Below are 24,511 nucleotides of genomic sequence, written 5' to 3' on the forward strand. Positions count from 1 at the left end.
AAATTTTTTAAAATTATTATTTTGTTGTAAAAGAAATCCAGACATTTAAGATTGTAAAATAGATTATTTTTATTTCTGCAATAGTTAGAAATTAAGTTATTGCTGTAATTATGAATAGAAAATTAACATTTTGAAACCGAAATGAAAGTTAAATATTTTGTCATCGAATATCTGAAATGAACTTAACATGTCGCAGTCGCTTAGTTTGATAGTTCTTACGCAAACAGTTTTTAAAATTCATTTCAAAATTATTATCTGTCCATGTTCATTCAACAAATTTAGCAAAAGTGTTCATTTAGAAAATAAAAATAATTCAAGTGTATTGTTTCTCATTTCCTCTTGTAAATATTAAAGAAATCTTTTCATTCACTTTATTCAGATTGAATTAAGAAAATGGGCATTTCATAAATTTCTTCAAAATTTAATGTGAAACAGACGGAAGTGAAGTGAGGGAACTGGGACGTTCGCAAGGAGGAACATTGCCGAAGTTCTAACTGTAAATAAATGGGATTTTTTAAAAATAAAATTTAATATTTGATAAAAAAAATTGTTCGGATATATAGATTTATTTTAATTATAAAACAGTAGAAAAATATTTGTTTCTTAAAGCATTTGTTTTTTAATAGCAAATCGAATATGTGTTGTGATGTAATAATTTTTTAAGTTCATTACCACAAATCGAAACGCTCAGAATTGCTAAATGAGCGTGAGCAGAGGTTAAATAATGGCTGTGAATTTATATTTTCTTTTAAATATAATAATAATAAAAAATATATATAAATAATAAATGTCATGTAATCTAAAAAAGTAAAATTTTAAAAAAATGATATTTTGCATGATAAACATCTTCTAAAATTTAATGCTATTGGGCAGAAAAATATATATATTTAACATGTGCACAATGGTTGTAAATAATGGTGTATAAAATTTAAGACGATTGTAATGAATAGCATGCGTACGGAATTTGAAGAAAACGTGTTTCGGGAAAGAAGAGGAGGAGGGGGCTTACTATCATAGAAGTTCCAATTAGATTTATTGTTAAAGAATGATTTATAAACTTTCAACTGATACAAATTATGTTATTTCTGTAATCAGTGAAATACTGCCTATTTTATTACACTAAACTTGAAAAATCAGTTTTTTGTATGTATATACGTATGTCCCCAGACTTAGGATAAAGATGTAAACTTCAACAAAGAATTGTTATTCAAGCCCTAAGTATGAGGAGGATTAATTTTTCACCGCAACTGAAGGGGGTAACGAATTTCTCTTTGACAACTCATTGACAACTTGCAATGCATTTGCATTTCTGTTGATTCATTTTCTGTTCACATTTTACGGTTTTATTGTATTTATAATGTTTAATATGTTAATAAAGTAATTTCACATTTATGATTCGCCTGTCTTCTATTTTCAATTATTTTCTTATTCTTTTAAACTAATGAATGTTGAAAACATTAAAATAATTCGGTAACAATAGACATGATTCATTAAGTTTAAAAAATAATTTCATTAAAATATAAATTGTACTGGTGAAATGATGCAGGAATGTTTTTGATAAATTTTTTTTTTGGGGGGGGGACCTTTGCTCTGAAAATATGTAATGAAAGGGGACGAGACGATGCATTTGTTTTCAAATGGGTTATGATGTTTTTGAGATTAAATTGTGGTAAAACAGGAAAAATAAAATAATAAAACTGACTGAAGAATAGTTGCGAATTCCGAAATTTTAGTGTAAATATATTTTTTTAATATTTTGAATTATTCTCTAATAATTTGTTTTACTCAATACACGCAAAATAAAACTATTATAGAACGTGAATGTACATGCTAAAAAACTTTCACGAAGTATTCCCACTGTTTGAAATGACCATAAACATATTATTTTATTGATACACTCTATGGCAAAGTATATAGACATTTTGCAGTTATTTTATTAAGAAAAGCTATAAATTGGCTTAAATAATAAATGAGAGGGTGTTTTTGCATGGATTCTAATATTTTGTAGTGAATCTATAAATGTATGCCTCAAGCAGTTTTTAATGTACTTCTTGCCTCTGCTATCATAATTATTTTTTTTTTAAGCTGAAGAGTATTTCCTTAGTTGTTAAAATGATCCCTCCCCTTCCTCCTCTGTTATAAACTATTAAAAGGGTTGGTATCTTTTTTTGGGGGGAGAGGGGGTAAATTCACATTTGATAGAATTATAATCACTGATAATTTAATTTGAAATTGTTTTAAAAGTTACAGTTATCGGGAAAAACGGTGATGGACAAAATATTTACTACAGTTTTTTCTTTTATGTCATTTCTATCAGTGTCATTGAATTCTAGGATATTAAATTAAACTTCCGTGTGAATTTCTCTCTATGCCTGTCTGAAATCTAAGATTTTCTTATTCTTTTGAGTAATCATCTTTTAACGGTCATCTGTACAAAAGAAAAGTTCAACTATAACTTCAAATTAATTTTGGAACCAAAAACTGTGTGGGTTTCATATAAACTGTCAACGCTACCACTTGAATTCTACTAGCATTGCGTAGATTCTACAAGTCCACGAATATCCGTGCCACAATTGTACCTAAGAATATGAAGGAGAGCCTCGCTTGTTACGTATAGAAATGAAATGCTAATGCAAGGCTATAAATAAAAACCTATAGGATCCACAAAAGCATCCATAGAAAATCCAGGATTTATTTTGAAGAAATTCATTTTCTTAGTAAACTGTGTAGTCAAGCTCAAATTTAAAAAAAAAAAAATGACGAGAATGTAATGTCGAAATCGGTAAAGTCTTTCCTTTTAAATTCAAATCAGTGTCTCGTATGGCCAAGGCAATAATGCTTTAAATTGTAGACAGTAATGCTTTAAATCTCGTATGGCCAAGGCAGTAATTGGAACTTTGCTCAATTTATTGAGACAGGTTACAACTCCCCTAGTGGCGAAAAGAAGAAAGTTACAAAAATAACTGGGACAATAAAGAACTACCAAAACTTCCAAATGAAAAATGTACGTTATACCATAATAGAAACTCCATAAAAAGTTTTGTGGAGTTATCTCTAAAATTGACGAAGATACTTGCAATTAAAATTATGAATTTTCTGTGACATCTATTCTTCTACATCTATTAAGAAATGTATCTCAAAGTACACGAAACTCTTATGTTTTTACTATGGTATTGCATAACATTTCCAAATTAGACTTTTGGATCCTTATCCTTAATTTTTGTAGCTTCTTCATTTCGCTGTAGAAGCACGGTAGCCTATCTTAATAAATTGAGCAGAGTCACTTTACTACAGGTATACGTTGTTTCCCTGACTATACGAGATGTCGTTTCGAATTTAAAGGACTTTATCGATCACCCTATATACATTTCTTGAATATGATTGTCGCACATTAAATAACGAAAAAATAATGGAAAATCTCATACACATTTGCAGAGTATTTAAGAAATAAATTTAAAAAAGAAAAAGAATTATTTGCGGTACACTCTGTTTGTAAATATATAAAAACGTTAGAAGTTTTTTTTTTTTTTTTTTAAATGGGATTTTCTCGTTCCATAGCGTTTACGGGCACTGAAAACTAATGATGAAAATCAGTCTAAAACAAATAATGATTCATTAATAGAAAAAAAAATACAATGCAAAATAAAAAATATCGAAAGAGAACATTAGAATCTCCAAATGAGATGAGATTATTATGAATCAGTAGACCTCAGTTTGTTAACTTTACTAGAATTCGGCATAAAAAAAGAATGTAAATAAAATTTGAAGTTTTCTATTCGTTAACTCATTTTTATCCCCTTGATTTTTTTTCTCGTTCTCAGTCATGTGATTCTCTCTCTCTCTCTCGCGCGCGCGCTAATTTTTTCCACACATAATTGTCATGAACATTCACATTAACACTAGGTTTATGAAGGAGTCATTCTGACCCCTCTGAGAAAACTTTCCGTTAATTTTCTTCAAGAAAATCATTGTCGTATTTTATGAGAATATTTGAATTAATTTTTTTCTTACATTTATAAGACATATAATCGCAAATCTTATCTTTTTTTTTTTTTTTCCTCCTTCTTTTTTTAGTTTTGGAGGAATGTATATAGTATACCTACTTTTACCGAAGAGGGGGGTCATTTTGACCATTCCATTTAATATTGTTGAGAATACATATATTTATATTTAAATATGTAGCGGCTTGATAGGGACGCACACAGATATAGGTATAAATATAGAAATCAGTATGTGTTAGTAAAATGTGTGTATATAAGAAGCAAGAAGCCGAAGGTCAGTCAGATAGAAGCTATTATAAGTTGTTAGTAAGAAAACGTGTGAGTCAATGTTTTGGTAGAAGAGTAGATGGTCTTGAAGACCTAGATTAGAAAATAAAAACCTTTTTTAGTAAATAAATACAGAGGGACTGCCTTTTCTTCACACCACACATGAACAAATCTATTGAAAATATAAAAGTTTTTTCCACCTTAACGTCATAATAGATAAATCCATTTATATTTTTCCTAATTAAATACCGAAAGGGGTCATTTTGACTCCTTTGGTAGAAATAGTTATATGCCATCTCATGGTAAACCTAGTGTTAAAGCTAATCATTAAAATCGCAATGAAAGATTGTTGAGATTTTATATTAAGCGGCTTAAAAAAAAAGACCTGAGTCATTGTTATATTCTCAGTAATATTTATTTTTGCCTACTTCTGTGAGAACTATTAAAAATTTACGTTGTTTATTCAAAATCTTACTATTTTATTTCATGCGACAGGGACTGAAAGTGTTGCTACAAAATGTATTGAAATGTAATTTTTAAATATTATAATAATGAAATATATTGCGTTGAAATAAAATTGGTATCACTAAAGATTTTTTAAAACTTTTAAGTGACGTGTAAAGGCTTTTTGTGCGATGCTAGTTTTTGAGTCATTGGGGAGAAGCGATATGATTTCTTTTAATTTTTAATTAATTAAAAATTTTAAAACCTTGCATTAAAAAATACCAATTATACAAGTAGCAGTTATGTATCAAATTTGATAGCACTTGTGGTGAATTGGGCCACAGTAATCCTTAAAAGGTAGGGAAATATCTAGCTCGTGTTTTCCCTATCAGAAGGGGAATTCAGTTCGTTTGAGTAAACACTTGACCGGTGGAGTTTGGAATCGATAAATAATCGGTAATAATAATCTAAAATGACTCTGGAATTATTATATATATGGTTTCGATGTTTTTGTAAAATATGTGTGATGCAAAAAAATAATTAAAAGACAGGAAGAATATTTGGAATATGCAAACAACAGAAGTGTGTATGTGACGCAGGTCTATATCCTACGGTTTGCCCTACACTGCGGCAGTTGTAGAGTTAAAACGATTTTCTTCAGTTCACACAGTTTATAGACAATATTTCACTTATGCTAAAATAATTAAGTGCATGGAGTAAGTCATTTGAAAGGAGGATGACCTGGCCTTTCTTCTACGCCACACAGAAAGAAACTGTTTAGCTTTTGCCCTAATTTCTGAATGTAAGAATACTTTACTACTCGACACTTTAGGCCGCGGCGATGCAAAAGAGGCAGCTGAAATTGTTTTCCAGTTGTTGAAATCGAACTATCGCGATTTTTTTTTTTTTTCTCTTCATACTTATATAATTATTTATTAAAAATAATTAAGTAAAATAATTTATTTTCTTATAAATTGAGAAACCTCCATGCAATTTATGTATGCTCAATGATGGATAACGAACATGAATTGTGTCAAAATACAATGGGGGAAAAATTTTAAATAGGGGGGAAAAACTCATCAGTCCTAAAACTAATAAAAAAAAGTAAGCCATGCTGGAAGAACAAAAATCATTTTATGAAAGAAAAATAAAGTTATTTCCAGCAGCAGAAGAATTGTTCTTAACATTATGAAGCACAAATCTGAGATAAGAATTGATTCCAGTTTGAAAAGGCGAGGCCACAGAGAAAGAGATCTCCTTCTCTGTGGCGAGGCACCATTTATGTGTATCAGGTGAGCATGAACTGATCCATTAAATGAATGTTCATTTAAATTTTGAATGTTTCTATTGATTAATTTTATTTTAATGAATTCTATTGTACGATACAATAAAATCAGATTGGTGATTTTTTTTTAAATTTAATATTAACATTGGGATTTCGCTATTTTAGGTTTGTAACCGATTTTTTTTTTTTTTTTTTTTTTGTCAATGTCAGTTTTAAAAATATATATAGTAACAGTAATTCATTTGTGCTATTTACACAATTTTCAGAATCTATTTTTACAAGCTCCGCCCTCTTTCATTTTTTAATAATTCGAATAATTGAACTATTTTCTATTTTTAATTTATGCAATGTTTTATTCTTCTCCAATTTGTGTAACAACTCAGCCATTGTGTGAATATTTAATGATTTTCTTTTAACTTTTTTTTAAAAATTGAATTTTCAAATGCATCCTTTGTAGAAACTGGAAAGCTAAGATTTTTTTTGAAAAATATGCCAAATGTCTAAAGTCACTATTAACAACTTTTTTCTCTTTTTTTAAAAATTGCTTTTCTGTTTTTATTTTTAACTTTCGAACTTCTGTAGCTAAGATAACTTAATTTCAGAATTTATTTGATTAAGTAGAGCACTTTATATTGACTTGTATTTAGAATACCCGCTGTTCTTCGGAATTGCTAGTGATCGAAATGTATACATACGTAAGGAGAGGTGAAATGACCAATTGTTTTTACTATAGTTTCATTTCAGGAGTTTTGAAAAAAAAATGTATTTATTAGAATTTTTATAAGCTTTGAAATGTTGAGTTTTGTCCCGAGCAGTGGTTGAATGACTGCAACAGCAGTCTTCTTCTCAAGTGTTGCCAAGGAAGTACTGTAGAAGTGATAAACAGGTAGTATACATTTTATGGTGTTGGTTTTTATATCTGAAGTTAGCAACCGTTGAAATTATTATTCTTCCATTTTGAAATTTTTTTATATTCCAGTTTTATAGTAAAATAGTTAAGATAATTTTATTTTATTTGGGGTGGATATCTTATTATGTTTTTACTTTCTCGCATACGAAGTATAGAGAAGGCATTTTAATTGTCAAAAAAATGTGAACTCGTCATTTTAACGAATGAACATCTTTTAGACCGCCATGAGTTGTACACAAACACATTTTTGGCATTATGTCTCTGTCCATTTGACTGTGACAAAGATAACTCAGATTTGCTTTGATCTTGACAAATGAAAGTTGGTATACGATTTTCATTCCAAATGTTTAGATTTCTATGAAATGTTGAGCAAAATCCGTTCTGAGGAAGTCTGTCTGTCCGGCTATTCGAATATGAGTGAACACTATAACTGCGAAACGAAGAGAGCTTGATGAATAAAATTCGGAACAGAGATTTAACATCTGTAGTGTAGACAACTGTGATATTTTGAGCCAAATCCAACGAGGGGTTGAACATCTGTCGGCTCCTACTTCCAGAAACATGTAAACGCGATAACTCAAAAACTTTATGATTTAAATACATCAAATTTGGTATGAGATTATTATTTTTTTTTTATTACAAGTGCAGTCCTGTGTCAAATTTTGGTTTTAATCGATTGAGGCAAACGCGTCTAAAACATATATTGGATTTTCAGATACCATTCACAGTATGTCAGGGATGAGTCGCGAAAAAACTCGACAAGGATCACATGATAGATTCAGTAAAAATGGTAAATACAAGCCAACGGTTGATATTTCTTAACTGTTAGATGCCAATGCAATGAAAGCGTTCTCTTTGATAGCAGAATATGCGAGGGATACCACTATTTCTAGTTATTTTTAAATGGAAAAATTATTATGACATCAAAGAATTCGACCCTGAGACTTAGAAAAATTTCTGCGTTTTAGATCTTGCGATGTCTATGAACAAGGGTGACTAAAACGAACACTATAAATTAGCTGATTAAATTTGACACGGGTTTTTTTTCTGCTAAATTTTAAAATTTCTGAACTGTAAACTGTGAATTTGTTAATGAATTAGCTTCTAATATTTGAATTCAGATTTCTCTTTTTAACTTCTGAACTGTGAGCGTTTTTGGTTGAGCGTTCTGAGTGTGCTCGCTCATAAAGTAAATGTCATATCGGTTAAATTTAGGGAAAGTTCCTTTCTGAAGCTATGTAAATTCTGAATGCGTTTCCAACCCTTCTCCCTGCTTTCTGCTTTCCTATACGGACAGCGTCGTTTCTTGGTCATGGATTTAATAAATAACTTTTTAAAAAACATCCAGAAATTGAATCTCTGACCTGATAACTAAGAAAATAAAGCTACCCTTAAAGTACTGAATATATATAAGAAAATAATACGTGTCTATTTTTAACCCTCCCCACCACTACTTCACTACTTTATTACTTTCTCGTAGACAGGGAATAAAGTATTGGAATCGTCACAAAATATGAACTCGTGATTTTGACGCATCTCTACGTTTTATATATCTCCCCGAGTTCGAAAAACACGTTTCTGGAAAATGTCTGTCTGTATGTGACTCAAAACTACTTTGAGCTAGATGGATCAAATTTGGTATTTGGTCTGCACGCCAAATGTGTTGATCTCTATCAAATGTTGAGCAAAATCCGCTCCGAGGAAGTCTGTTGGTCCGATTTTTCAAATATAATTTAGCACGATTGCTATAAAATAAGAGAACTAGTTGGATACAATTAGGTACACAGATTTAACACCTATAGTATGGACACGACTCAAATTTTGAACCAAATCCAAGTAAGAGTGGATCGTCTGCCGGTTTGCGCTTTCAGAGACATAAATATCAGAATTCAATGAACACAAATATATCAAATTTAGTATGTGATTTTTAGACTACAATTGTAATTCTGTGCCAAATTTCGGTTTCAATCGTTTGAGAAAAGTGCATCTAAAACACAAATTCAATTTTCAGACACTATTAACCGCTTGTTGCCGAAAGACTTGCCGAGGATCATATGATACATTCAGCAAACATGCTCCATTCTCGCCAGAGGTTAATTTTTTGTAACTATTGTACGCCAATACCATGCGAGCCATTGTCTGTCCTGCCCAAGGCCCGCAATTTTTTGCGAGGAATGGAAGGATATCGCCTTTATCAGAAAGTGTGCAAGAAAGTTTTGGAGAGACCACTCTCGCTGATTCTCCTTGTTAGTAATAAAATTTATATTATTAACGATTACTATTATTAAAGAATGTATTGAAAATTTCTGCAGATATGTCTTTTAGGTTTTTGTGTCATTTATCTTTATGTTCATGCAATTTTTTTTCAACTCTTCAAAATGAAAGAGTTTATCAATTTTGGAGAAACGTTTGGGTCTGTGTAAAAGAATCCATTTTCGAACTTGGAATAAAAACAAACTAGGACATTTGAGAAATATTCTCTTGATTAAGAAAAATTCTCTTGATGTCGTTCGAATTATTTTCCGTCGGAGTTGAAATTTAGCTATTCTAGCTTTAATAAAACAATAAAAATGACGGATTAAAAAAAATGCTTTATTTTGCTTGGTTAAATGCTTGGGTTAAAATTTAAACGATTATTTACAAAAGTATAGAAAATAAGCTTTAAAATGTAATGTATGACATTTATTGCATTATAAATTATATGTCTTTTATTTTATTCGGAATAGATTATTTTATGTCGAAAGTTAACATTTATTGCATGACCTTACTCTAAAGAAAAAATTGCAACAAAATGCTCCCCCCCCTTCCCTAAAGTTTGTGTTGAACTTTAGGGTTTTCAAAAATTATAGAGCCTGCAGAAGACAGTACAAGTAGATCTGTGTTTCAGATAGAATGATTTTAGATTAAATAATTTCAGCATATCAAGGTCCAATATTGAATAGAAAAATTCGTATGGATAAGGCAACTTAGTTATGTAAGCAATATTCGAACAAATTGTAGATCTGATGGGCTTTAAAAGGAAATTGGCGGGAATTTATACTTTGCTTGGAGGAAAACGTGGGAGGGAGAATGAAAGTTCGCCTCTAGTGAGAAAGTCGGGTCGCTGTGACCTGATGGTAAGACCTCGGCTTTGGAACCAGGGGATTAAAGGTTCGATACCCGATTCCACCGAAGAACCGTCGTGTAAGCTGTTCTGGGGCACACTGAATCCGTTCGGGGCCAAACGGCCTCCCACTGGTGTGGTTTGGAAAATTGGAGAGGAGGTGCCATCTCAGGTGCCGCTCCCGTCATCTGACCGCGGTTCAAAATGACAAAGTCCGACCCAAAATAGCTCTAATGTTGCTTTAAAATGAGACGTTAATATAACTAAACTAAATTAAACCACTGAGAAAGTCGTTGCTGAGTCGTTGTTTCGTCTACCATTTTTTGAATGATGCAAATGTCGGCTGTGCCATACCTTATGTTCGGCGCACGGATCCGATGAACTTATTAATGGGATAAGGCCTGGGAAGCGATTACCAAGATGAAATGCATTGATAGCATACCAGAAATGCTTACAAACTTATCGGGGACAGTTTCTTAATCCGATTCTGGTACAGTTTCCTTGTCCTCATGTACAAATCGGACTTTACTTTTCCGTCATAGTGGCATCTCAGGAGTTATGTGTAAAGTAACTGCAAGCACAGTATTACTCGTCGCTAATCGTTTCTTCAGCGTTTTGTCATTAATGATTTCCCGAATTAAAACCGATTGTGCACAGTTAGCTTTTACTTATTGAAAAGTAGATCGTCTTTGGAAGTGATCCCTTTTGTGTACTTACGAGAAAAAAGTATCACAGCTGAAATGCACCCCAGTGCTGAAACTTTTAGCCTTTATTTAATATTTCATTCCTATAGTTCAGCAACGGATTGTAAAATATTCCACGTTTTTTTGCGCATGCATTAGGATGGGTTTAATTCTTCAAAATAGGGGTGAAAGGAAAGATGTAAGGAGGAGATGTTTACCTTTACTAGTATGTAATAGGAAAAATCCAATGTCGAAGGGAATACCGGAAATGCGCTCATCCTTCCGTGTCTCACCCCTTAATGAGATGGAGTCGTCGAAATGTGGTCGTCTCAGAATCCGTTGACGAACTAATATATATACCTTTAGCTTATATCTACTGCTTGCTGCCTGAGCTACCCTCTTCAGGGTTTTTTCCCCCCTTTTGAACACCATCAAAAGAAATAATTGCATTACGAAGTAACCCGCCTGATTTAAATGGTGTTTTTTACACGTTGTGTTGGGCTGCGATGGCCTGGTCTCGGCTTTGAAATCGGAAGGCTTCAGGTTAAGCTCGATTCCACCGAATAACCGTCATGTAAGCGGGTCTGGTGCACGCTAAATTTATTTTACCAAAGACAATGGCGCTGAAGTACTGTCATTTGTTATGTTTGTATGTTCTGTATTGCATTAATTTCTTCACGTCATCATAAAATTTAAAAGCATTAAAATTTACTCCAAATATGCATCTCTAGTCTCCGGTCACCCCCATGGCATTCAACATGTTATGTACCATCAGTAAATAAGGATTAATTAGAAACGATAGTATAAAGTTTTAATTCTTCTGCCACAATGCCGATCCCTAGAATCTGAAATCTGACTGAACAGGTCTGATAAATAATTAAGAAAATAAAATTATTATTAGCAAGAAATCGTTGGGGGAGTTTCTGGAAATCATCGACTGCAATTACACGAACAGAATAGTGATTTTGATATTTTGATGTGAGTAAATTCGTATTTTTGTCATCGTTTTTAGGAGCTCTGAAGATTTAACTTTCTTGACCAGTTGACCAGATTTGACCCATTTTGAAACCCATAGATCCACGCACTACATTCATGCTCTGTGTGTGTTCGAACTGGGTGAAATCGAATTTGATTAGTAGATCATAAGATATTCTTAAATTATTCTTAGATATTCTTGCAAGAAATGTCTCAATTTTTTTTTTAAATCCAAATTTTTTTTAACGGGGTATCATGTCAATTTTTTAAAAAATATTGTTGGATATTATTATTTGAACGTAGTAATATGCACTGTAGCTTTCCTCATGTTGGAAGCTATTGTTCAGTCAGTTTTTAGAAAGTAAGCTTGAAGGAATTTAAAGAAATTGTTTTAATATTTAAAATATAAGAAAATTATTAGCGTCTAATTAATTTTGTAGTATACATATGATTTTTGAAATATTGTATTTCTGCTTTAGGATTAAAAAGTATTTTTTTAAACATGTTTTCATATATAAAATATTTCTTGCAAATTTAAACTGTTACAATATATGTCTTGATCATTTCAATGTGATAATTTTACGCTATCATCCGTTTATACAAATGATTGTTGTTCATCATTTTTTAGACATACTATAAACGGAAGTATTGAAAACAATGTTCTGCATGCATGTTAATTTTTTATGTTTTCTATTAATAGGTTTCTGTGTGCTTCTAACAGTTGATTGAATCGCGTTAAAAAATTCTTTTCATACTAGAAGTACAAAGGAGTGCCAAGTGGTGTTACGGAAAAAAAATAATGGTAAAGACTTTTTTTTTTTAATGCTTACTAAAAAAAAATTTTAATGCGTTGACTTGATAAAATGTATTTGAAATCGGTTTCGTTCCAACAGCCTTATTATTATTGTGCATCATAAAATATTATGCATGACAAATTGACGATTTTAAAATGTGGATAAATATATCATTTTGTATTCATTTCATAGATTTAATCTTGAATTTGGAAGATTCCAGACGATGGCGTATCCAACAATTAAGTGACAGTTTTTTGTTTTGAGGTAAGTAACTTAGTAAAAAAACGAATAATGATATCTTGAAAAAATAAAAGGGAAGGACAGAAAAAAAGTTATATATAATTAAAATTAATATTCAAGACTGTTGTAACTAAAGATAAAATTTTTTATTATGATTATTAGCAAATGTTGAAATATATAGAGAGAAAAAGAAAAGAACATATATACAGCGGGTAAAAAAAATATTGGCAATTGCTTATATTTAAACATATTATTTAACTCAGAAAATGTCTGATAATTAAAGCATAATATAATGAAGTATAAAGACAATAAAAACTCAAAATGAAATGAAACTTTCATTTTAATAAGGTTTTCAAAAATAAAATGGAGCAAAAACGGCAATAAGCTTGTCAAAAAAGTATTAGCAAAATGAAACAGCGAAGTGTAGATAAATACAGGACATATTCAATACTTTGTATGCATACCTTTCGCGTTTGTGATTGCATGTAATCTATTCTTCATTGACAAAAGCAGCGTTTTCGTGGTATCGCTGTGCATAGTTTGCCATTCTTGGATATACTTTTCAGATTCTCTTTCGATGATATTTTGTGTTTCCTGACAGCTAAATCCAATTGGTGCCATACATTTTCGATTGGGTTAAGGTGCGGAGACTGAGGTGGTGATTTTAACTGGCGAGGTGCATTGTAGAGTAACCATTCCCGTGTTTTATTCGCTGTATGCTTGGAGTCGTCTTGCTGAAACACAAACGACGTTTCCAACCCAAGTTTTTGAGCACTCGTCTTTAAATTACAGCGCAATATTTCGATGTACATAAGTGCTGTCATTTTACCTTCAATAAAATACAAATTACCGACTCCATTGGCTTCCATGCAGCCCCACACCAAGACGCTCCCCCCTCCGTGTTTCACAGTAGCTGTTACATTTTGTATTTCAAATTCAGAATTCGGCTTTCTCCATACATATCGTCTTCCATCACTTCCAAAAATATTGAATTTCGCTTCATCCGAAAATATGACTTTACTCCAAAATTCATCTGGCCGATCAATATTAACTTTTGCGAAGTCCAGTCTAAGTTTCCTGTTTCTTTTCAAAAATGAAAGGCATCTTTCTAGTTGCTCTTCCATATTAGTCACTTTCATGTAAAACGTTTCGAATTGTCTGGACACTAAATATTTTTTGCGAAGTATTTGCCACTTGTTTGGCCAACTGAGGCGCACTTATTTTTGGGTTCTTTTTTATTTCTCTGATAATGTCACGCTTCTCCCTTGTGGAAAATATTCGAGGCCGCCCAGTTCTGACCTTATTCTCTGTTGATTCAGTTTCTTGAAACTTTTTGACGACACTTCTGAAAGTGAATAAACTAACTTGCAGTTGATTTCTAATTTCGCGATATGTTAAGCCATCATTTCTAAGACGGATAATGTTGTTTTTTATACTCATATCCAACTCTTCCGATTTTGTAGACATTTTAACTGGTTGTACGACAATTGCGTACAGTGCACTTTGCGTACCAGTCATAAAACGTCAATCAATAGTCTCGTTTACAATGCGGTTGTTTGTTACTGATAAGGGTCAGTTCTAGAAGAGGTTACAACATTTTAAACGTTATCTAAAAGTGTCATATTTGGCAAGAGTTAGCATGATGTTTGACACAATTCGAATACTTAACGATACATTCATTAATACAATTTCATGCGTTTTAATGTTATATGATTAATTTCCACTTTGCTTTTTATGAAAGATGGATTGCATTTCAATGTATTTATTCAAAAATGTATGATAAAAATCATTGAGGAATGATATTTCTTCTCATATAAATAGTGTACCCACTTCGAAATAATAATCATTTCTTCTAGATTTTAGATATAAATGCATTACTTTACATAAATATAACGTTTTGCATTAAACGAAAGAGTTTGCGTTTCATTAGTTTTTGCTTTATTTCTTCTTCATTCGCTTATTTAATTCAATAATTTCGAAAATTAAAATATATGTTTTTTAAATATAGGCACTTAAAAAAAAGTTGTTTATTAAATTTAAAGTACAATTAAATGAGGTTAGTGGTATTGGAATGATTTGTAAGGAGGGAAAAGTTGCAAAAGTAATTCTTGAAATTCTGTAAGTAGTAAGAAAATCTTCCAACTACGGATGTCAAGTTTCCTTGCTGTATCAGTTTTTTTAAAGAAAAATCTGTTTCCAGAGTAGAACGCCATTACAAATTTAAACTTTTCTGTTTATCATCATAGATTTAATTTAAATGTTGTTACATTTTTTTTTAAATCTGTACTCTGATAAAGATAAATTATTTGTTCATTATATATATATATTTTACATTTGCATTTTGTATATGAAATATTGTAAGTATACGGTGCATAAAATAAACAGCTTACTAAATCAGAAGTATAGTAATATTTTGCTAACTGATCATTTGTATCTGCGCAAATTTGTCGGAGATATTAGCTGAATTCAAATTTAATTTTCTTCTAATTGCACTTTTATTAAACCAAAATCCAAATCTACTCTTAAAAAATAAAATAGAATTAAGAAAAATGATTTTTACATTAATACATGTAGTATATGTTCTTCAGAAACTTTAATTTTATTAAAGATCGTTCTTATATGTACAATAAGTCATTAAAAATAGTGTTGAATTAAATTCTGCTAATACTCTTCAACAATATACATCTGTACTTTTATTGAAATGTTTACTGATTAGCTATGCGCTTTTTTCTTCCATATTTTAAACAATGTAATTATTTCTAATTTCAGAAGAATTCATGGGCGTTTTAAACCTTTCAGGGGCTCTGAGATAATGCGAATCTCAAAGCCCCTTTTTCCTTCCAAATTTTTTATTGATTTTAATTTAATTTTTATTCAGCAATTTTAAGTAGAAAATTTTGAAAAACTGCAGTCGCTAGTCCCTTTCTAAAAAGTCCATTTCAGTGTTGTACAAATAAAAAAAGTGCACAGTCAAAACGTAAAATTAATTTTAAGCAAAATATCGGAAACAAAAGACAACTTTCTATAACACTCTAAACAATACTGTAAAAGGAGGAAATATAATTTTTTAAACTGTAAAGCTCCAAAATTTTTAGAATTATAAAATAGCATAACGAATAACTTGTAAATGGTAATTAGGAATATTACTAGAATAAAATTCCAAAATTAATTTAATCAATACTTGATTATGACTTGAATAAATTTGACTGCAGGGCCCTCTGTCATTAAATGAAAGTTTAAAACTAATTACCTTTCTACAACTACTAAAAATTATCAAGAGCTGAATTTTTCTTTGTTGCTTTTTTTAATTAATCACTCTTTGTTAAGATTTGTCATTTAATCAGACACGTGAAATATAAATACTTCTTCATCCAACTAGAATATTATGTTAACTTACCTGCATATGCATTTTGCGATTAATATTTATCATAAGTATTCTTTATAAGCTTCTTATGTATTCTGCTTTCAAAATTTACATCAATGGAAAAATAAGCGAATACAACGTTTCAAAATTATCTAAATTTGTAACAGTGTCACAAAAGACAAAAGAAATCACACTGAGAATATTTTTAAATAATATTCAATACACTACAATATTATAAAAATCAAATAAATAGTAAATGCGGGATAAGTTTAAAAATAGTGAAAAATGCTTTCTTACGTATTATTATTCCCTTTCCAGTTGTAATGTTCCGTTAAAATATCCTGAATTTTATTTTTAATTCATAAAATAAAATAAGGACGTTTTAGGAACTTAAATAACAAACTACCTGATAACATACGCACACACACACACAAAAAAGAGGGGGGGGGGGTGGAAAAATTGACTTTTAACACGGAAGCATATACTTTAAATTTCACAGATATTTCCAAATTTTTCGTTTAAAATGATTTAAAAATTAAAGTGTGGAATATTCAGACTTTAATCTAAAAGTTTTAATTAACAAAATAAGATTTTCTTCCAAGAATAAAAGTGAATATATATATATATATATATATATATATATATATATATATATATATATATATATATATATATATATATATATATATATATATATATATATATATATATATGCGTCTATGAGTCTATTTAAAATATAGACCATTGCACGTAGAGATACTAAATTTAACTCACGTATATTTGGGAGAAAGAAACATGCAATTCAGTGCATTTAAAAATATTAATAAAAAAATAATGTTGACTCTAACGTAAATTATCTTAAAATTTAAAAAAAAATCATTCATTTTATTGGTTGATCAGACTTTGCGAATTTTTATTCTGTATAAAGAATGCAGATCTTAGATAGTGTGCATGTCTTATAGTCAAGATCTTCCGTTTATATTTACGTATGGAAAAAGTTTTCATATATACGAGAATAATATTATTTTAAATATAAGTTAACAAGCCTGATATAGTTATAAATATATTTAAGTTATTTATTTCATGTGTATATGAATTATTTATTTGATTACCAGATTTATCAAAAGCTTTGAACAAATTTAACTTCAAATAGTAGGAAATTTACTGACTTAAATTCTCTTATTGTCTTGTGTGCTATTAATGAGCTGAAATACACATTTAAATAATCCACTTATCTTAAAACAATTGGAATCGTTTGTGATGTTGAAAGTTTAGTTCAGGTGTCATTTTTTAGAATGGAATTTCTATTTCAGATTTTCTTTTAAGGTTTATTGATTTTCATTTCAGAAGTATATTTAGCATACTTTGATTGTGAATGAATAATGCAGAGAATTGATATGATTTGAAAGTAAAAAATATTTTTTATTGTAAATTTTTAGAAAGTTATCACGGAAAAAAGTCAATATTTCTCTTAATTTTCGATTCATTAAATTCTAATTAAAAGTTCAAAAAATCACTTTCCTACCCTCCAAAGTATATATTCGCCAAATTTGATAGGCAGACGGCCTGGTGTGTACAGAGCCAGTGTATACACATAGAGATAAAAGTTTTTTCCTTGTGTTTATCAAAATTTAGTTAAAATACCAATACATTTTCTCGCCAAATACTCTTGCCAACAGATAACATATGTTTTAGCCAACCTAGATTGATCACTCCCTACCCCCTTTTTTTCAAAGAGGTACGCGTGATTTATTGACCTTTTATGACTCGTACACAAATGTTTGTACGTATTTGTCCCGCTACCATTTTAACCAGCGTTGAATAAAAACAATCCAGAAGTACAACAGATCGTCTAATCAATAAATCAACGTGATTTTAGGAAAATATGTATTCTTTCCTAAAATCACGTGCTTTCAAATGACGATTCTTGGCACTTTGGCAATACTTTTTTTTCCCCTTCGTTTTACAAATTTTTATTTTTAGTAGGTAAACTGATAGTACAAATAAATAAATTTTAAAGTAAATTCCTAACAAAATGCATTCTAATATTTATTTTATACTTTAATTTGCGATTAGGAATACATTATTTTAAATACGCCCATTAAGGTGCAATTGCCAATACTTTTTTGATCCACTGTTTAAATGTACTTGTCATATTAAAAATGAGCTGTGCTGCAAAAAATATTTATCAAGAGACAGAAATTTTTTCTTTCACTTATACAAAGTATAGAGAAAGATCGCGATTGCCGAAAAATTCGAACTCGAGATTTTGATGAATCTCTACATTTTAGACCTCCCTGAGTTTGAAAAATACATTTTTAGCATCACTTCGACTGTCTATGACAAGGATAACTCAAAAACGCTATGAGCTAGATGAATGAAATCTGGTATATGGCCTTTACACCAAATTTGTAAATTTCTATGAATTTTGCGGAACATCTGTTCAGAGGAAGTCTGTCTGTTCTTCTGTTAGAATTAGATAATCGGTTTAAGATCTATATTGTAGAAATCTATCAACTTTTCGAATAAATCTAGCTAAGGATTGACTCTCTGTCGGTCTGTTCTTTCAGAAACATGTAAGTGGGATAATTCTAAACTGAAATGTCTTTATCAAACTTATATCATTTTTTTTAAGTGATTCTGTGACTGCAAGTTTAGTTCTGTGTCATTTTTTTTTTTTTTTTTCATTCAGTTGGAAAACGCTAGTCTAAAGTACATATTCGATTTTCAGATATTAATAACCACATGCCATTAAACGCCCCCCCCAAAAAAAAAACTCGCCAAGGATACGATAGATTTATTAAAAATGCTAAATTCACACCAAAGGTTAATATTTTGTAACTGTTGAAAGGCAATGTCATGTAAGGCGTTCTCTGGTATAACGCTTTTCTTAGAGAGTTTTTGAGCGATTGTTTCGTTGGTTTAAAATAGCTGCATTATCCATAAATAGCCTCACATTTTTAATTCCAAAACCGACTTCGCTGCAAGATCACTGAAATCCGATTGCGTTTGACTAACTTATCCTTTCACACTCCACATTCATCCATCTGAAAATACTGGACTCTAATAACGAATTATTAAAAGTTCCGCTACAGAAATGTAATGATATTTCTAGATCTAATTTAAATCCTAATTAGTATCCTATTTTTTATTTTAAATTAGCCCCTACTACTTTATTCTAACGTGTTTTCGTATTTCCAAAGATCCAAATCCCACATTTTTTTTATATTTTTATTATTATTATTATTATTGAATTATTTCTAACATGTACTCTGAAAAGTTGATGACAATGCAAGAACAGGGATAAAAGTACCTTCCAAAGGTACTTAAAATTCTCTTTCCCGAATCGATATGTGTTGAAGAAATTCCTAAAAGAATACCTCAGTAAAATACGGTGAGGATAAAATTCTCATACTTTTTCTCTTTTGTCCCGATGCGAAAGGGCGTGTTACCACCTGTGATCCCTGTGTGTAAACCACACCCTCCCATAGAAAAATAAATTGAAATCGCAATTTTTTTTTTTCTCTTGTTGGCCACTCATCTTTAAACTTATGTTACATGTATGTATATAAAGTTGATAATCTTTCTTTTTGTGCCATTGTTGAAGAAGGAAAGTTTAAATACCAAATCATTTCCATTTTGCAATCTTTTTCATAGGATAATCAACATTTTTAGGTTAACACTGCTAAATTTAGCTTCATGGCCATGGCAGATGGACAACAAAAAATGCACATCCGTCTTGACAGTAATAGCAAAGAGAAAGTTCGGAATTCTTACTTACATGAAAGATTATTAAGAGAAATTGACTGATTCGCCACTTTAAAGAAGCTTGTGATGTAGAGGCTTTAATTCTCAAAATTATTCAAGGGAAGAAAAAAAAAAAAGGTTGAATTTAAGTTCTGATCTATGTTATTTCAAAATATTTATTTAGTATTTCGCTGCGTTTTTCAATAATGCCATGTATAATATCTCATTTTGTTAAAAAAAAAAAAAATGTTTGTTTGTTTGTTTGATAAAAAAAATTGAGTTATTGTTAATACAGAATGAATGATGTTAATTTAGAAAGCTGTGCCTCATTTAAAAAAAAAAAGTAGAAGATTGCATCATTTGCAAGAAATTCTGCTAAAGCATTGTTATTATTTTCTTTTACAGGAATTCACAGTTAGGAACAAGAGATTTGTGACCAGTATTGCAGTGGTTAAAGCAAAGATGATTGTGAAAGAAACAACCTTGTGTCGATGCTCTGAAATGTTTGTCAAGCAGCGCATTTTCAAGACGATTGACTGGATAATACAAAAAAAAGTGCTGTTAAATAGGATAGCCAGTGATATCCCAAAATAACTTGACCTACAAATGTAGTTTAAAAATGTATTCTGTCGATTATATGTTTTTCATTCTAAAAGAGTTCAAACGACATAGGGAAATGGATATATTGTTGAATTCGGTTATGTTTATTTTTATTAAAATATTGAATGTAAAAGTGGAAATGCGAGATTTAATATTTATATAACTCATGTGAATGAAGGAAGAAAAATCCTTGTTCTCAAGTCTGACAACGAAATAGATTCCATTTTTCCACAATTATAAAGACCCGCTCCAAAACCATTATTGCTTTTCATTTCATAATAGGTAGAACTATAAGGCTGGTAGGGAATGCGAATTCGGAGAGTTTTCCATTCATTCATCTCTTGTTTGAGTTAAGAAGAAAGAAAATTGGGGATTGGAAATCTTTTTTTAGATGCTGACTTCTAAGCTAATGCAGCCATTGAAAAAATATTTAACCCGAAAGTGTCTTATTATGATGAGGTTATGAATTGGCTTAGTATGAATTATCTTTCATTGCAAAAAAATGATGGCGAAATGGAAATGCCAACCCTTCCACCACTCTTTGAGGCTCCTTTAAGCAGGATTATGCGTCAGCAAACTCACTCAGCCGAGGTTTTCATCCTTCCTGCAACATAATATTCTTTATTTCAAATCCTTCTTTGTGCATAAATGTTCGTACCTAAGAAAAAGAATATCTGTAGAATTTTTATTTTTTTTAGTCAATTCATGAAATCCATTGTGCAAAAGCTAGAATATAATATAATAAATCTGCTTAAAATCGTATAAGCATGGATAGAAACCAACACAGAACCCAATTTGTTATAAATTATAAAGCATACCAACTATGATAATTCAAATGAACCCAATGAAAGAGTCCTAACTCTGATCTTCATATATTTAAAGTCATTGGCAAATGTGGAAGGAATAAAGCTTTAAATATAACTCTCGATGAAAACTGTCTTACATTATAGAGTCTTTATATAGCCCAAAGAGGCTCAAAAGTACATATGACATCATTCAGCGACTTACTGTCAATCAGCTTTAGTTGTTTTCAATTTCGTTGTATAAAAATTATTTCAGTACTATTCTCATAAATTTCTGTAAATATCCGTAATGTTTTGAATGATCGATAGTACACTTTTAGTTTTAATAATATGCATCTCAAGGGTGTTTTTTTTTTTTTTAATCTTTTTCAAAAGATTTTATTCTGATACCCACATTGGATACTTGAGATTTCTTATCATGTGTATTATTAATCCTACATTTTATGATTTTCCACTTTTCACCAAAAGTCGTTTATTGATACATATAAGTGAAAGAGGTGGGGGGAGGGGATTTTTTTCATACTATTTTTTTACATTATATTTTTAAGACCTTAATTAATTCTTTAAATAAAAATAATTTTTACGCTTTTGATAAATAACTGCACCATGTTTTATGATTAAGGATATTGAATATAACTGTAATTAAATAAAATCTCATTGAAATTTAAGCTTATATATATATATTATCTTTGCTTTAAAAATAACTATTTACAAGCATAATATTAATAAATCATTTTATGAACATAAAATTGAAATAAAATATTCATTTTATACCTGCATTTATATATTTTTCAGTAGTTAATTATGTTTCTAATTTCTTTTATTATGTTTCTTTAGTATTTAGAAACAATGAAATTTTTTCAAAATAAACGTTTATTTTGGATATTAATATAAAAAATTTTACAGGAGATATAACCTTTAGTCCAAGATATCATAATACTTTATATATTATTATATTATATTGACTTTATATTATGTTTAAAAATTTGTTCTCAATTATAAGGCAGCGATAAGATGCAAAAATATGTATGCCGAATATGAATTCAGTAATTGAAACTATAAAAACATTGTTGTAGAATGTGATTGGTAGAATCCTTTTAAATTAAAAAATGGCGTCTCATATAACCAAGGAATTAATAGTTAACTTATTTTTTAATTTGAACTTTTGTCAATGTGATGACAATATACAGGTAAAATATAATTTTTTTCCCATGCCCGCATAACGTGCTCCTGCATGTTAAATTTTATTTTTATTTTATACGAAATAAGTTAATTATTCATAATCAAGTTAGTACTAAACATTTTTAATTCATTAAAAGAAGCTTAAAATTGGTATTTTTAATTCTAAAATTTATGTATTAAAACATTTGTATGATTAAAAAGATAATTTTTGAACTATAGAATGATGTAAAAATTATTTTTGTAGTGTAATATTTTCTAAAGTTATCGTGGAAAGATGCCAATATTTCGCTTAATTTTTAATAAATGAAAATTCTAATCAAAATTTTAAAACAATTACCCCGAGACGAGCATTCGCACACTCCAAAGTATGTATATGCCAAGTTTGATAGCTCTACATCAAACGGTTTGGCCTTTAAAGCACCAACACACACTCGCACTTTCATCATTATGATAACTAAAGATAATTAACCAAAAGAACCAATTCCAGAATGAGGAAAGATTCCCATAATCCAATTCCAGGTATCTGGTACAGTCAAGCTATTTGGAGGCTTTCTGAAAATTTACTTAGAAAACCAAGAATACACCACATACACTTTGGTTTCGGGTATTTTCAAGATAAATGCTAAAAATCACAATGCTGCTTTTTAACACACGTTTATAGGAAAACACATTACTTCAAACGCTATAGTTCAAATCAATCGCTAAAAGATTTTAGTCCTGTCCTGTGTACTTAAAAGAAAAAGGTAAAATAAATAATATTCAGAAAGAATGAACAATGCAGGAAATAACAACATATTTTCAAATCCTAATTGCATCTGAAGTATCCAGAGTGCATTTATATTTTTCACAAAATATGTATATTATGTTTTTTTAAATAGCTTTTCAGTAACTATTTCGAATTTCATATATATATATATATATATATATATATATATATATATATATCGGGTGTCCCAAAAATCTGTTGGATTTGAAAAATCAATAAAAATAAGTAGAAAGGGAGATATGTGGGTGCATTTTTTTAATGCGAGTATATAGTGAGTGTGTTGTGATTTTCTAATGAACTGCGCGGTTTTAAATATAATATTTTTAATTTCCACAAACACAGCTACACTACAAAATTCACAAACACACATAGGCAATTAGGTTAAAGAAAACAGCATGGTGGAGGGATTCCAACCGAAAGCATTTGGCGTTAGCGCAAGGGTTGCGCATAGGTAAAAAGTCGACCTCAGAATGTTTATATATTTTTTTTTTAATCTGCCCGAAGGGGAAAAAAATTATATATATATATATATATATTTTTAAATTTTTAACGATTTCTATATGTTAAATTTGGAAAAACTTTTGTGACAACTGTTTCTAGAAAAAAATTAAAAAGCAGGGTTCGCGAGATGGGACTTGGAATATCGGAAAATGTGTGTGTGTTGACATTTACTTTCTTCTGAATAATGACCATCCAAAAAGCATTTGGAAATGTAAAATAAGAATATGTGACTTTTTTTCGCTGTTAAGAATTCAAGCAGATAAATATTTGTAGCCCTTTTTTCAATATGCTCCTCCATTCTCTTTTCCAACGGATTTTTTTTTAATAAAGAAAATGAGGATATTAATTTGAACATTTTCTTCTGTACAATAAGTATTTGTGCAAAAACTTCGTTCAAATAAAAAATTCGTTTGATAAAATCGTTTCGCAAAGCTTGAGGCTTTCCTAAGTGTTCGTGCGCTTCGGCGGGCAAATACATAAATAAACTTCCCGTTGATAGTTTTCATTTAAAATTTAATAGAAATCCAGATAGTCGTTTTCACGGACATTTGATTTGCAAGCAGAGGATGGTTTAAAACGTCGAGAAAATATCGAGGTAGAATTTTTTCATCCTTTTTTGTTTCGTATTCTAGAAAGTGAAGATAGTCCTTTGCAGGATTGCTCAGAAGCTTGATGTTGATTGGGGAGCTGTATTAGAAAAGACCTGTTAAGCGATATTTATTTTCTTCAGCCTATGTTCGAAATTCAAGACGCACAAAAAGGACCGAGCATGCTTTGTGTTTAAAATCTTCTTTGAAAAATGATCTCTAATGAATAATGAAGGGTAAATGGAAATGACATTTTTTT

The 24,511-nt window shown here is 30.1% G+C and overlaps 1 long non-coding RNA gene across 1 annotated transcript; it reads left to right on the top strand.

The window, feature by feature from the left end:
• The first annotated feature begins 6,554 nt into the window (after positions 1 to 6,554).
• LOC129974850 (uncharacterized) lies at positions 6,555 to 21,847 on the top strand. Its single transcript, XR_008784979.1, has 4 exons — positions 6,555 to 9,153; positions 12,369 to 12,470; positions 12,655 to 12,726; positions 20,219 to 21,847. It is a non-coding gene; the product is annotated as an uncharacterized LOC129974850 (long non-coding RNA).
• Positions 21,848 to 24,511: the final 2,664 nt, after the last annotated feature.

The sequence above is a fragment of the Argiope bruennichi genome, chromosome 7 (genome assembly GCF_947563725.1).
Source record: "Argiope bruennichi chromosome 7, qqArgBrue1.1, whole genome shotgun sequence".
Taxonomy (NCBI): domain Eukaryota; kingdom Metazoa; phylum Arthropoda; class Arachnida; order Araneae; family Araneidae; genus Argiope; species Argiope bruennichi.